The sequence below is a fragment of the Metopolophium dirhodum genome, chromosome 1 (genome assembly GCF_019925205.1).
Source record: "Metopolophium dirhodum isolate CAU chromosome 1, ASM1992520v1, whole genome shotgun sequence".
Lineage (NCBI taxonomy): Eukaryota > Metazoa > Arthropoda > Insecta > Hemiptera > Aphididae > Metopolophium > Metopolophium dirhodum.
In genome coordinates, this window is record NC_083560.1 from 11,162,815 (window position 1) to 11,179,873 (window position 17,059).

At 27.9% G+C, this 17,059-nt stretch overlaps 3 long non-coding RNA genes across 3 annotated transcripts; 1 reads left to right on the forward strand and 2 right to left on the reverse strand.

Moving 5' to 3' along the window:
* The first annotated feature begins 2,668 nt into the window (after positions 1–2,668).
* LOC132950884 (uncharacterized) lies at positions 2,669–3,919 on the forward strand. The gene is made up of 4 exons (XR_009665264.1): positions 2,669–2,854; positions 2,919–3,169; positions 3,258–3,480; positions 3,545–3,919. It is a non-coding gene; the product is annotated as an uncharacterized LOC132950884 (long non-coding RNA).
* Positions 3,920–6,148: 2,229 nt separating this feature from the next.
* LOC132936585 (uncharacterized) lies at positions 6,149–7,668 on the reverse strand. Its single transcript, XR_009663491.1, has 5 exons — positions 7,586–7,668; positions 7,332–7,514; positions 6,877–7,110; positions 6,666–6,805; positions 6,149–6,477 (listed from the first exon to the last, which is right to left on the reverse strand). It is a non-coding gene; the product is annotated as an uncharacterized LOC132936585 (long non-coding RNA).
* A 2,075-nt stretch (positions 7,669–9,743) lies between these two features.
* On the reverse strand, positions 9,744–13,834 carry LOC132936584 (uncharacterized). Its single transcript, XR_009663490.1, has 7 exons — positions 13,494–13,834; positions 13,158–13,409; positions 12,951–13,103; positions 12,698–12,875; positions 12,116–12,253; positions 10,490–10,726; positions 9,744–9,854 (listed from the first exon to the last, which is right to left on the reverse strand). It is a non-coding gene; the product is annotated as an uncharacterized LOC132936584 (long non-coding RNA).
* Between the last annotated feature and the right edge of the window lie 3,225 nt (positions 13,835–17,059).

The following is a 17,059-nucleotide window of genomic DNA, read 5'->3' on the forward strand; positions in this document are numbered from 1 at the left end:
CCAAGCACTTTTACTGTCTTAAAAGGTGATGACAGACACAAAAATAAAAAAAAACACACATCATTGAAAAATCAATACATTCATCGCTTCGCTCAGAATCTAATACATTTTACTATTGTACTATTCATTTCTGACACATTACATAAATCAACATTGTTCATACTTTCAATACGTTTATGAAGAGATGAAGTTTTTCTATTAATAGCATTTGCTATTGATTTTTTTAAACTATTATAATTTTCTTTATTAAAGATGATATTGCAAATATTAGTTACACAACTGTCAGAAACTGAGACATTTCCAAAATTTAAATTTGGATATTGAGTCTTAACATAATAAGCTACCTCATCCAAATTTTTTTATAAACTCATTTTAAAGCTTATAAATAATTTTTTTCTGTGTCTGAATTACAAATTTATTCCCACTTTTATCTGCCTGAGTAAGACTTCTACGACTTTTTGCTGTCTGAGTTTACCCTCTTCGACAACTAATATTATAACTAAAACTACAACTACAATTATACTTATAACTTTAACTACAACTACCACTGAAAATACTTTTTTTTGGTTTTATTTTTCTACTTTTTTTGGGGAGTTTTTTTTTACTATAGCTAAAACAACTATTTTTTTTTTAAATTTTAATTAAAACTACCACTCCTTTTTTTGGATTTTTTTTTTCTACTTTTTTTGGGTTTTTTTTTTTCAACTACAGCTAAAACTAAAACTATAATTTATTTTAATTTTAATTAAAACTACAACTACCACTACTTTTTTGGGGTTATTTTCTTTTTTTTAAACTACAGCTAAAACTAAAACAGCTATTTTCTTTTAAACTACAGCTGCAACTATTTTTTTTTTTTTTGGGGGGGGGGGGAGAACCCCGTTTTTTTTTTTAATTACAAATATAGCTAAAATTAAAACTATCACTAATACTAACTACAACTATTATGAGAGTTGATGTGATGCTGCTGTAAATAAGGTAAGGCTGCTGTGCGGAAATCGTTTGGAAAAAGCAGGACCACAACACCTGAAAAGTTTAAAATAGATAGGTTTTAATTTTTAAAATTACAAAAATATATTATATTCAACAATTATACGCTCCTATTTTAATTCGCCATTGAGCTTGTGAATACTGTGACAATAGCAGACATAGTTATTACAATTAAAATAATTTAAGCATACAAATATTAAATAAAGTTGATTATTAATTATTACAAACAGATACAATGATGTCAAATATATTAAGTGTAGATCAGTATGCTAGTACATAAAGTATGCTAAAAGTAAGCTTAAAAGATTGCTACAGCTAAAAGTATGCTTTTACAGAATAATAAACAACGGTCAGATCGTTTGTAGAAATTTGTCACATCAATTTTATCGGGCATTTTTTGATGTTTTTCAGCTTTACAGCTTTGTAATGAACTAACGATTGGAGATAAACTTCTGAAAATCATCACTGCACTTTTCCTAGACAATGTGAATCTAACAAGACACCAAACAACGAAATCCGTTCCCAATTCCAGAAATCTACCTCGCTAAATGAAAGTCTAGCAAAAAATAACATCTATGAAAAATTAAATAATTTTTTTTTAAAAATTTTAATTCTACATTTAATATCTACTTGATAATCTCTTTTTAATGAGTTAGCAACCAACTTTCTAGCTATTCTCCTCTCATTATATTTTATATTATAGCTAGATAAATTACCTACCTTCTTATCATTACTGAGTTACATATTTATTAGTTTTCTATTTAACACAGATTCTTAAAGTTTTCAAAATTCAGACTTTTTCATTTCAGTTACAATACTTATTTGATTAAAAATCAAGAAAGTAAAATGTTGGTAAGGGATGTCGCTCTGCTGTATAGTAGGTTTCAAGTGGGTCTTTAGCCGTATAATGGATGGTCTAAAATTTGAATTTGAATTCAATATGATATAATATCATTGTAGGTATACAATATGTGTGTAATTTTGGTTATTTATAATATGTAATTTCCTCCAAATTTGAACATTAAATAACTAGATATATATATCAAAAAAAACAACTGTGATTTTTATATTTGACATTTTTTGCTTACAGAATAACCTACTTACCTGGAACCTTGTTGTAAGTGTTCAATCCTTAGCTATAAAATTTGAACATTTTATACATTACTAAAAGTTCTATTCATACATGTTATTACATAATCACCATACATAAGTGTTTTTTTTTTTTTAATATAGCCTAGCCACATTATGTTAGTTTTAATTTGTAAGTATTATTTTATAGTTGTACTGATTATATTTCTTAATAATATGGAATCAGTCTAATTAACTAATTTTTTTTCAAATATAGATTTCCAATTTTTTATAAACATTTAAAGTTCACATTTTGACAAAATTTATAACAATTTGCAAATTATTTTTTAGTTAAAAATGTATTAAATGTTCAATTGTATATTTAAGCTTATACTATATAATATGCTTTTATTAAATCTGTTTTGTTTTCAAGCAATAGTTATTTCTTGATATCAAAGTTAATTATAAAATTAAATCTTAATTAAATATACTCTGCTCAAAAATTTTAATATTTACTTTCCAAATAACTAGTACAAACATTATATCACATATTTTATTATTTAAATGTTCTTTAGAGTTTACACACAGATTTTGCCCGTCTCTTATTTAAACAATTGGTTCAAAAGCCACCTCAAGCTGTTATAACACAATATGCCATTTGTGAATCCGTGACTATTGAACAAGATTTGTTGACAAAGGCTTTACTTGTTAGGATGGTTGACTTGAGCTGTGAAAAGATGTCTATATATATTGAATTTGTTACTGATATGCTGTTTTTGAATTGGTGAATCCTACAGTACGTACATTTATTGACCATACTAATATTAACTATCAAATTTAATTAAATATGTAAATTATAGGTTTACAGGTCGTCAAACCCGTACCCATTTACAACAAGGAAAGACAAACTTCTTTGAAAAAAAAAATTGGCGATTACCAAAAAGCTTCAGTGGCTGTTATTAAAATTCCTCAACTATCAACAATGGACATAATTGATGAAGACTTTTAAATAAGTATATTCTGATAGGTACCTATTTCCTATTATTTGTGTACTTATTTTTCCTATATTTCAACACACTACACATCAGAAAGTATATAATAAAAAAGAAAAGTAGGTATTTAAATCAATATAAATTATACTATCATACTTTTCATATTTGTCATATTTATAGTTTTATTGTATTTTAAAATGTTTTTAGAGTTTACACACATATTTTGCCTGTGTCTCCTTCTAAACAATTGGATCACAAGCCACCTTCAACTGTTATCACATATATGTTTGGTGAAATCGTAACTATTGTAAAGATTTTTTGATTAATGCTTAACCTGTCAGAATGGTTGGCATGAGCATGAGCTGTGAAAAGATATATTATAATATTGAAGATATTGCTGATAGGCTGTTAAAATTAGCGGGGTCCTATTGTACGTACATTTATTGATCATAGTAATAATAATTATCAAATTTAATCAAATATGTAAATTATAGGTTTACTGGTCGTTAAACCTGTTCCCACACACGGAACTTACTTCTCAACAAGGAACAACAAACTTTGAAAGAAGACTCAGCGAACACCAATTACCTTAAATTATTGCACTCTGAATCGTATTTGTCAATGGCATATTATTTACCATTATAAGAAAATTTTTATTTTTTAATTTTATTATAAAAATGTAATTTATTTAAATTCTAAATAAATTATACTATTATACTTTTCATATTTGTCGTATTTATAGTTAAATTGTAATGTAAAATTTAGAAATATATGACTAATGTGTTGTAATTTATTGTTATACTTGCAGCAGTTATTTATACATACTAAATAACTAATTAAGAAGAAATAAATTGTAATATAATATAAGATGTGACTGTAGGCATATAAAACAATTAAAAAAATTTTGTTTTGTAATCTATAAATATAACAGGACTTTAAACTAAATCTTATGTTAAATATGTTAATTTCAACTTTTTAACTTAAGTTTTACAGTTTTTTTATTTACATTTTATTATGATAAGAGCGCGGATTTGTATGCGGTTGCATATTTATTGTTATAATTTTTCAAACGTTCAAATTTCTTGAAGATAATTCTAGCTGCTTAGATGAAGCCATACAATATTGGAGCGAATTATGAAACTTAAGGGTGAGAATATTGTTGATAGGTTTTTATTTTAAAGCTATTTTACTATGCTATAAACACTCATACCCAATTGTTCATGGGACACATTGTGTAATATCTAATTGTGTGGGTGGACATATTATATTTGTATATCGAAAGGGCACAGCCCGTTTAGTAAAAATAAATAATTATATGTTACAATCTTAAAATATCCATAACTTATTTTATAAATAAAATACAAATAAGTGCTTCCCTATAAGATTCCTTAAAATATATTTTTGCCTTTAAGTTAGATTATAATATTATGTAATATCACTAATATATTAAGACTAACGGTACAAAATTGTATCTACCGTACTCACATTTGCATGTTGCTCGTTATTAAAAGAGAGAAAACAAATGGTGCACTGATATATTTTTAAAAAGTTTTCATTTTTTAGGCAATAAAATTTTGCTGAGCAAGAATTTAATTTCAATAACACAGAGGGCTGCAACATATTTAAATTGCAAAGAAACACATAAGTAGTTTGGACTTTAGTAGCTTTTCGGAAAGGAAATTGAATATAGTTGGATGACAGGTAAAAATTTAAAATTCATAAGTGTTTTTAAATACATCGGGCAAAACACTTCTTTTAGCATTTTATATACATTATATAGTTTTTAAAAACTGTAAATTTACACAATATCACAGCTCGATCACAATATCCCTTGTCAGTGACTCCGCGTGTATCAGCACTCGTCGCTACGCTCCTCGGCGCCGTCGTTAACCGCTCCAAAATTCGAAAATAAGTCGGGTGCAATACCCGAACTCAGTCTCGTGACCGAACTTAGCCACTACTACGACCACCCACTCCAAAGGAAAAAGGGCGATTCACTCTAATTTTTAAACTACCGATGCTAAATGTGAACTGCTGATCGTAAATTTGCTATACAAGACGGAGACGATAAAATGCCCGTGTTACGTCTTACTTAAAATTTAAATTTAAATCATAGTCCGTGGCCAGAAGTAACCACCAATTGATAATCATTGTGACTTATCACTATGTAGCACGAACTATGATAGTAATAATTGTTATCAAATAAATAATGACAAAATATTATTATTTTTTCGTTAAAGCACTCGCGAATTGCGATTATTTGAAATTTGAACAAAAATACAGACCACAGTCGTACAGAGTTTTAATAGTTCTATTCATACATATTATAACATAATCGCCATGCATAAGTGTATTGTTTTTAGTAGAACATCTGAAGTATCGCCTAGCCACATTATGTTAGTTTTAATTTGTAAGTATTATTTTCTAGTTGTACTGATTATATTTCTTAATAATATGGAATCAGTCTAATTAACTAATTTTTTTTCAAATATAGATTTCCAATTTTTTATTCGAAAATTGAATATATACGATTCTAATTTCCAGTTTTTCTACACTTAACCCAAATAAAATATTTAAGAGCTGTAACTACTGCCATGCATTACTAGGAATCGTGTTTTTAATTTTTAATAGTTAAAATACGTTTTTTTTTATTACTATTTCACAATAAGCATATATATTCAATATTTAAGTGCCACAACTGAAATAATTGCAAAACACCAATAAAAAATTGATTTATTTAGAATCAGAATAACATGAAACAAATGTATGTGTAAAAATTAGATTTCTTTTTCTCATATAGAAAAAAAGGTTTAAATCGTTATGGTCATGAAACAAATTAAATTATCATACCATGAATATGCGAATGCATAGAAATCCGCGCTCTAATCATAATAAAATGTAAATAAAAACGGTAAAACTTAAGTTAGAAAGATAAAAGCAACATATTGATCATACGATTACTTTTAAAGTTCTGTTATATTCAAAGATATGAAAAAAAATGTTCTCATTGTTTTATATGCCAACAGTTATATCTTGTATTATAATCAAATTTATTTCTTCTTACTCACTAAAAATTTCTTATTTAGTATGTACAAAAAACTACTACAAGTATAACAATAAATTACAACACATTAGTCATATATTTCTAAATTTTAAATTACAATTAAACTATAAATACGACAAGTATGAAAACTATGGTAGTATAACTAATAAAGATTTTAAATACTTTTTCTCCAACTATAAAATTTAAAAATAAAGTTTTCTTAAAATTATAAATATGTCTTAGACAAATAGTTTTATTCAAAAAGATGATTCAGAGTGCAATTGAATGTAATTGGTATTCGCTTAGCCTTCTTTCATAGAAGTTTGTCTTTTCTTGTTGAGAAGTAAATTCCATGAATAGGAACGGGTTTGACGACCAGTAAACCTATAATTTACATATTTAATGAAATTTGATAGTTAATATTACTATGATCAGACACATCTTCTGTATAATATATCTTTTCACAGCTCATGCCAACCATTCTGACAGGTGAAGCAAGGTTTGTCAAAAAATCTTGTACAATAGTTACGATATCACAAATTTAAAATTGGATACTTGAGTGATATACTTACATAAGTGTGTGTGAATTAGACATTATTAAGTATCTAAGGCTTTTCTGGGTGAATTAAAATCATCAATTGTAAGGTCTCCATATCCTCCTTTATTCGTCTGTTCATTTTCTTCTCATTCATCGTTGGAAAAACACAATATTCTGAAAATGTCAAGTTGTAAAAAATATATAAACACAACAGAAATACATGAATAATGTTAAATAAATTTTACTTCTTAGATAAGATTTACTAGTCGTGCCCAGAGCAGTACTACCAGGGTTGCTGTAAATTATTAAAATTTATTTTATATTTTTTATTTTACTTCTATATCCCAGACAAGTGGTTTGGATTATATTTTGTGACAGCCTCTAACCATAATATCTACTAATTACTGAACCTTGTTTATAATCACTGATTGTAAAATGATTACCGCCATTATTTCCTTCTATAATCGGTTTTTGGAAATCTATATTTGTGAACAAATTAGCAAATTAGACTGACCCTATATTATTAAGAAATATAAACAGTACAACTAAAAATGAAATTGAAAATTAAAGTAACGTGGAAAGCCGATATTTTTGATGTTTTACTTAAAAGAATACACTTATGAATGATGATTTTGTTCTAAAACATATAAATACAACTCTATACGAATGTAGTCGGTATTTTTATTCAAATTTTAAATACCTAATTGAATGATTTTAAAAGTCGGTGAACGATAATATAATATTATGTTATTGTGGTTAAGTTAGGTAATCATCACAATACAGGGAGTATATATCTACGGTCCCCTTCCTGCGGTTGGCAATACCAAATTCTTTATTTGTCCGTTCATTTTCTTCTAACTCATCGTTGGAGAAACACAATTTTCTGAAAATGTCAAGTTGTATTAAATATATAAATACAACAGAAATTCATGAATTATGTTAAATTCATTTTACCTCTTGGATATAATTTATTAGTCGTGCTCAGAGTAGTACCAATGTGTCTGTGAATTACTAAAATGTATTTTACTTCTCTAGAAATTAGCCATCTATGCTGCATCTGAAGTAAAATCTGGGGAACGCCTATGCACAACAATCAGATCACCAGTGAGGAATTCTAAAATAATTTAAATTACAATTAAACTATAAATATGAAAAGTATGAAAATTATGATAGTATAATTAATAAAGATTTTAAATACTTTTTTCTCTTATTATAAAATTTAAAAATAAAGTTTTTTTATAATTATAAATAAGTCATTGGCAAATAATTTTATTCACAAACATGATTTAGAGTGCAATTGAAGGTAATTGGTGTTCACTTAGTCTTGCAAAATATGCAAAATATGTGTGTAAACTCTAAAAACATTATGATAATAAAATATGAAAAACAATGTTAATAGTAGGTATTTGGAAAGTAAATATTTAAATTTTTGAACAGAGTATTTTTTAATTAAGATTTACTTTTAGTATTAACGTTGAAATCTAGTAATAACCATTGCATGAAAACAACTGTTTAGTGTAAGACATCTGCTAAACAACTACACATAAACTATGGACCTAAAAGATATAAGTTATAAATAAATGTGATATTATATATAAAATAAACAATTCATATTAACCTGTACCAATAATTAAGTTGTACAACTTATTAGTTTGTATCTATATGAAAGTTTAGATGTTCATAATGTTAACATGATTTTACACTTCAATAGAACTTTATTTTGTAGCAAGTTGCCACTTACTCGCAATGTCCCAAACTACAGTTTAATTGTCATAACAATCAGATCAACAGTGACGAGTTCTAAAAAAATTTTTTGTTTCTAAAAATAAATGCAGTTGATAACTGTATATTATCAACATTATTATCAATAAGGTATGGGATTTGTTAAAATGACAGTAAACAAAGAAGACTTATATTTTTAATGTGATTCCATTAAAATGTCTTATCCCCTATAGTTAGCTCAAATAAATAAAATTGATTTAAAAATTGTATGGTGTATAGAAAATGCTAAAATAACTGTTTTGCCCGATGTATTTGAAAACACCTATGAATATTCAATTTTTACCTATCATCCAACTATATTTACTTTCCTTTCAGAAAAGATACTGAAGTCCAAAGAAAAGCACTAAGCATTTATTTGTATTTTATTTTAAAAACAAGATATGGATATTTTGAGATATTAACATATAATTTTTTATATATCAATTTATTTTAACAAAAACAGGCCTTTCTATATTCAAATATATGTCCAATCACACAATTATAGACATTATACAATGTGTCCCGTGAACTGGTGGATATGAGAGTTTAAAGCACTGTAAAATAGCTTTAAATAAAAACCTATTAACAATATTCTCACCCTTAAGTTTCATAATTTGCTCCAATATTGTATGGCTTCATCTAAGTCGGTAGAATTATCTTCGTGAAAGCCAATGTCTGAAAAATTGTCAGCATATTTGATCGACTTCCTAGCTTCTTGTATGTGGTACATCATATATTTCAGTTTTGAAAATATAAGTATAATCCACTATATGAACTAAAAAAAAAAAACCATTTAAAATCTGATACTCAAGTAATATACTCACATAAGTGTATAAGAATTAGACATTATTAAGTTTCTAAGGATTTTCTGGGTCAATTAAATTCATCAACTTTAACGTCTCTAAATCCTTTATTTGTCTGTTCATTTTCTTCAAACTCATCGCTGGAGAAATATAATTTTCTGAAAATGTCAAGTTGTAAAAAATATCTAAATACCGAATTCATGAATTATATTAAAAGACCTTACCTCATGGATGCGATTTACTAATCGTGCTCAGAATAGTACCAATGATGCTGTAAATTACTAAAATTTATTTTACGACTATCCCAGACAAATGGTTTGGATTATGTTTTGAGAGCATTGTTAACAATCACTAATTATGAAATAATCCGCAGATACTATGTCAGATTGAAATTGGGATAATTTAATTTGAAGATGTTAAGCCATTCTTTCCTTCTATTTTCATTTTTTGGAAATCTATAGTTGTGAACAAATTAGCTAATTAGACCAACTCCATATTATTAAGAAATATAATCAATACAACTAGAAAATAATACTTACAAATTAAAACTAACATAATGTGGCTAGGCGATACTTCAGATGTTTTACTAAAAACAATATACTTATGCATGGTGGTTATGCAATAATATGTATGAATAGAATTATGAGAAATCTGTACGTCTGTGGTGTGTATTTTTGTTCAAATTTTAAATGATCGCAATTCGCCAGTGATTCAAACGTCAACAAATGAAAAAATAATAATATTATGTTGTTATTTATTTGATAACAATTATTAATATCATAGTTTGTGGTACATAGTGATAAGTCACAATGATTATTGGTGGTTACTTATAGCCACGGACTAAGATTTAAACTTTAAATTTAAGTAAGATGTAACACGGGCTGTTAGATTTGATCTATCAGAGCAGTTCACATTAAGCATTGTCAGTTTAAAAATTGGAGTGAATTGCCCTATTATGAAACTATTTTTTTTGTGTCTGTGCATACGATAAGTCGTAGTAATGGCTAAGCCAAAGCCTAAAATTAAGATATTTTGCTACTGCACACCTAATTCCGCACCAAAATATTTTTAAATAAACAACATAGACCTAGTAGTTTACATACCACATTACTTCATTTCATAATTGTTTTTGCTATTTATTAATAATTAGTTATAATATATACAATATAAGAAAAGGTGGGTAAGTAGATGTCGCTCAGATGTACAGTAGGTTACAAGTAGGTCACTGTAATGGATGGTGTTAAATTTGAATTGAATGATAGGTAATATTACTATAATCAATAAATGTACATACTTTGTAGGACACCTCAAAGTTTTTAACAGCCTATCAGCAACATCTTCAATATAATATATCTTTTCAGAGCTCACCACCACACAGCTTTGGCAACATTCTGACAGGTGAAGCCAGGTTTGTCCAAAAATCTTGTTCAATAGTTACGAGATATCACAAATGACATGTGTGATAACAGCTGAATGTGGCTTTTGATCCAATTGTTCAGAACAAGACACAAACAAAATATGTGTGTCAACTCTAAAAAACATTATAATAATTAAATATGTGATACAATGTATTAGTAGGTAATTGGAAAGTAAATATTTAAATTTTTGAATTAAGATTTAATTTTACTATTAACATTGAAATCTAGCAGTAACCATTGCTTGAAAACAACGTTAAGTATAAGTCACATTTACTAAACAACAACACATAGACGATGGACCTGAAAGATGTCTATACATATAAAATCAAAATTCCACTTAGTCACTGATCGCTGTAACTCAATAACTACGCAACGTACAAACTTGAAATTTGGAATAGAGGTTCTTCTCATATTTTCACCGTGCAATAAGAAAGGATTTGCCAAAAATTCGCATTTTAAAGAGGTTCTCAATAGGGACATTGAAGTTTTATTTTTATTTATTAGTAGTTCCCATTGGTTACAGTCAACAGTTGAAATTATTTGTGTTTATAAGCTTTCATCAAATTGAATTTTAAAAATTGCCTACCAAGGTGATTGGTGAAAGAGTTGTCATTTGTCCGTGATCCGACGTAGTTGGATCACCTACCAGGGTGGCTGAATTACAATTACTGCAGGCTGCAGCATGGTACACCCAAAAGTAGTTGCACAATCATAATTTTAATAAGATTCGCCTTCTTTTTACGGGTAATAAAGTGCTATAAAAATTAATTTACCATTAATACCACTAGAAACATTTCAATACGTTTTCATTAACCGTTTTTATATTCACTCACCGATCACATAAATAATCGATAAAATTTAAATAAAAAATTATACATATCATCGTCCGAAAAAGAAACAAACAACCAATCACGGGTGCAGTTATGACGGGTCGGCTAGAGGGAGGTAGACCCTAGGCTAACAGCGGTAATTATATAGTCACAATCATAACTATGATTATCATATGAAGAAAAATCAAGTTCGGAGGAAAGGAAATTACTAGTTTACTAGTTTCAACAATTATATATAATAGTCTAAAGTAAATTATGGTTCATCAATACTCAGTAAATCTAACTTCGTACACATTCCTGACATCCCTAACATTTGAAATTAGCCATCTATGCTGTATCTGTTTAAAATCTGGGGACCGCCTATGCACAACAATCAGATCAACAGTGATAAGTTATAAAATAATTTTTTGTTTCTAAAAACAAATGTAGTTAATAACCGTATATTATCATCATTATTATCAATTAGGTATGGGATTTGTAAAAAATATAGTGAATAAAGAAAACTAATAATTTAAATGTAATTCCAAAATGTTTTTATCCCTATAGCTATCTCAAAAAGAGTAAAATTGTTTTAAAAATTGTACAATGTATAGAAAATTCTAAAAGAACTATTTTGACCAATGTATATAAAAACACCTATGAATTTTCCATTTTTGAATTTTAAATTTTTACCTGTCATCCAACTATATTCAATTTCCTTTCCGAAAAGCTACTAAAGTCCAAACTAGTTATGTGTTTCTTGGCAATTTAAATATGTTGCGGCCCTCTGTGTTATTGAAATTAGATTCTTGCTCAGCAAAATTGTATTGCCTAAAAAATGAAAACTTTGTTAAAAATATACCAGTGCCCCATTTGTTTTCTCTCTTTAATTAACGAGCAACATGCAAATGTGAGTACGGTAGATACAATTTTGTACCGTTAGTCTTAATATATTAGAGTGATATTACATAATATTATAATCTAACTTAAAGGCAAAAATATATTTTAAGGAATCTTATAGGGAAGCACTTATTTGTATTTTATTTATAAAACAAGTTAGGGATATTTTAAGATTATAACATATAATTATTTATTTATTAATTAATTTAATTTTGACTAAACAGGTTGAGCTGTTTCGATATACAAATACGAGTCTAATATGTGTCTACGCACACAATTAGATATTATACAATGTGTCCAGTGAATAAGAGGGTATGTTAGTTAATAGCACAGTAGAGTAGCTTTAAAATAAAAACCTATCAACAATATTCTCACTTTTAAGTTTCATAATTTGCTCCAATATTGTATGGCTTCATCTTAGTCGGTAGAATTATCTTCAAGAAAGTCAACGTTTGAAAAATTGTCAATACATTGGCTCAAATTCCTAGTTTCTTGTATGTGGTACATCATATACTTCAATTTTGAAAACAATAAGTATAATCCACTGTATGAACTGAAAACGATAAACCACTAATAATTTTTGGTTTTGGCGAACATTTGAAATCGGAGACTTAAGTAATATACATACATAAGTGTATGTGAATTAGACATTATTAAGTATCTAATGCTTTTCTGGATGAATTAAATTCTTCAACTTTAACGTCTCCAAATCCTTTATTTGTCTGTTCATTTTCTTCAAACCCATCGTTGGAGAAATATAATTTTCAAAATATACAAACACCTAATTCATGAATTAAGTTAAATGCATTTTATCTCTTAGATACGATTTACTAACCGTGCTCAAAGTAGTACCAATGTTGCTGTAAATGACTAAAATGTAATTTACTTCTCTATTCCAGACAAGTGGTTTGGATTATGTTTTAAGACAGCCTCTCTGACCATGTTTACTAGTTTACTGAGCATTGTTTACAATCATTAATTGTGAAATGATTACCGCGGAATCTATGCCAGGTAGACATCGGTATAATCATTTAATTCGAAGATTTTTAGCCATTGTTTCCTTCTATTTCATTGATTTTTTGGAAATCTATATTTGTGAACAAATCAGCAAATTAGACTGACTCCATATTATTAAGAAATATAATCAGTACAACTAGATAATAATACTTACAAATGAAAATTAACGCAATGTGACGAGGCGATACTTTGGATGTTTTACTAAAATGAATACACTTTCGCATGATGATTTTGTACTAAAACGTATGAATAGAACTTTGTACGACTGTAGTCTGTATTTTAGTTCAAATTTCAAAGAATCACGATTCCCGAGTGATTCAATAGTGATTTAATAATACTTACAAATGAAAATTAACGCAATGTGACGAGGCGATACTTTGGATGTTTTACTAAAATGAATACACTTTCGCATGATGATTTTGTACTAAAACGTATGAATAGAACTTTGTACGACTATAGTCTGTATTTTAGTTCAAATTTCAAAGAATCACGATTCCCGAGTGATTCAATAAACGTCGGCAAACAAAAAAATAGTAACATTATCATGTTGTTATTTATCTGATAACAATTATTACTATCATAGTTCGTGGTACGTGATAAGTCAGAATGATTAGAATGATTATCAATTGGTGGTGACTTCTGGTCGGCGGCGGGTATTAAACTTATAATTTATTTAACTTGGTGTCTGAAATACATCTGATTTCTGGTAACATACTTATTAATTTAACCGTTACTTTTAGGCTTTGACAGTTTTCTATCGAAAAAAAACCTGTGGGGGTTGTAACACCCAAAACCTCCCCCCTGCTTTTAAATACCACTTACCATGTAAGTGAGGTAGTGAGGTAACTTTTATAATTATTTTAAATCACTAAAAACAATAAAAGCCTATGTGTGTAGAAAATTGAAAAATATTTAAAAATGTTTGTAGTATTTCACATGTTACGTCCCAACCGACGTCGATATATACATCAACGCAGAAATGAAATACGCGATGTACTAGGTATGATGAATTTTTATTAATGTTGTACAAAATTACAATGTTATAATATTGTATTATGGTGTAAAAGAGTGGTGTTACGACTCTTAAAATAGAATTTAAACTGTGAGTGGTGTTACGACCTGACTCTGAGTGTCCCTAAACGTCTGAAGAGCTCTTGTCCTGGGCTTCTATATATATATGATTGTGTCCTTTGGAGTGGGTGGTCGTAGTAGTGGCTAAGCTCGGTCATGAGACAGAGTTCGGGTCTTGTATTTGGTATGCTGGTCGACTCGCATCCTTAGTATGGGTGTTGGCTTTCCAGGAAAGATCAATGGCGGATCCAGGGCTTAATTTTGGCGGAGGCATGGAGGGGGTGAAAGTACAAAAAGTATATACATTTGCTACAAAATTGGCTAAACACAGTGTAAAACAAAGGGAAACTACGGCGATTGAGGGGGACAATGCCCCCTTTGCCCTCCCCTGGATCCGCCACTGGGAAACATACGTATGACGACACCTTCTATAGTTTAATTGTTTTTCCTACGATTGCAACGACCTCTGCTATTGTTATACTATACTAATTGTCTTACCTATTAGTTATAGTGTCAAATCACTCAAATATTATTAGAAACGTGCGGCGCGCTGTACATAGTTATATATTATTACATAAAAAACAGTAGGTTATCAACATCAATTAGAATATAATTTATGTAACAAAATAGTTTATAGAATATTCAAGTTTTTACAAAAAACAAATTTAATTATGTTTAGAAAATAATATTGGGTTTGTTAAATAAACTGTTATAATTTATAATATTATATTATATGTATATTATTATGTATTCTGTAGATCCTTTTAGTTATATTTATTAAATAAAAAATAACTAACTAATTCTTTAAAATCCGATTTATGATTATGATAATCAGTTTAATTTTTTTAATATCTTAACTTATTTTAGAATTAAAATAAATAACAATACATATTTAAAATTATTAATTTTGCTGATATGTATAGCATATACTTACACCTATACTTAATTATACCCATAATATTATTATAAAATATAAGAATGGTAGTAATAAACTGGTTGAAATTTTACAATAACACAAACACAAAAAAAACAAGCCATTGACATTAGAAAGGTTTACGTAGATTTGATTTTCATTATATACATATACGATCATCAAAAACTGATGAATCGACAAATAATTGATATAGAGCGCTCGCCACTCAAAAATACAATTAATATTATGTGTATAAATGCAGACATGCAGTATATGTATAAATATATAATGTAAATATCAGTCATCACGCATTCGCACCAAAACAGTGATAAATCTTCAAAACAGGTAAAATTTCAATCAATTTAAATAAAACTAACCTTAATAATATTTTCTTAAATTGTAAAAAAAAGGAGTGGTGTTTTGAACACGATTTATATTGTTATTTTTAAATATATATATATAATATTTAAAATGTTCCATTAAAAGAGAGTGGGGTAATGTAACGTATGTTACATCATTACGTTTATTTTATAAGCATCATAATATGCACAATAGTTTATATTATGCGTTGACTATAATATATTAAGCCCTTCCGGTTTTATGTGCCACTTATAATATATTTTATGATTGTAAGGCTCCGGCCAATATCGCTACGTAAGAAAAAAGTAGTTCTCCGCGATTCCATAACGCGCGTACAGAACTCCGTACAATCCTACATTTTTGGTAACTTTGTTCGTAGATCGTAAGTAATGATAAATTTGTTTGTATTAATAATAATTTAGATCTGTCGTTATATATTTGTAATATTAAGATCCTGATACATTTCGTGCTCCCGAGCAACGGTAAAAATAGTATTCAAAAGAACTAATTTCTTCCCTGAATATCTTATATTTAACGGGTCATCCCCGACCGCGTTATAATATTATGACAATATTCTATAAATTTACGATGCTCTTACTAGTTGACTTTTCAGTAGGTATTACAGTTAACAATATTGTATTTCAATAGACACAACATAGAATTTTTTAAATGTTTGATGTACCTGCATGTTTAGTTATTTTATATTAAGGCAGGTACTTAATTACTTTGTATTGACCCATAATCATTTAATCTTTTTTTTTTTTATAAAAAACTTGTCCATAATATAAAAATAAAATAAGTAGGTAACTTAAGTTAACGGAATAGGTAACTAGTAAATTTAAATATTTAAATGATTAATGTTTGTTATTTCTACAAAACTGAAGACATGTTATAAAACTTGGGACACACGTATTTTATCATTTAGGGGACACATTTTGATTTTCATGGGACAATTAGCCCCCTGATTTAACTGTATGAAAATATTATTCCTAATTTTTAGTAACACCTATTTACCAAGAAAATGATTATCAATAATATCATTATTGTTTATTGTCGACGACGATCGATGACAGTTTGGATATCCAAATATATACCTATATAGTTTTTAACCTAATATATTATACCTCAGTAGAGAAAAGTTCATTGTTGTGGTGGAACTATCACTAAAAAGAAACTAACATGACTGATCAGAATTTTGATTATTATGAGGTATTTTAAAAGTATTTGAGTAATTACTTAAATACTTTTTAAAAGTATTTTTTACAACACTGCAGCGATTTATGTAACACACGGGCATTTCATTGTCTCCATCCAGTGGTGTAGGTACAGATTATTAATGGGGTGGGGGGGGGGGGGAAAATGTTATGATGTATAGA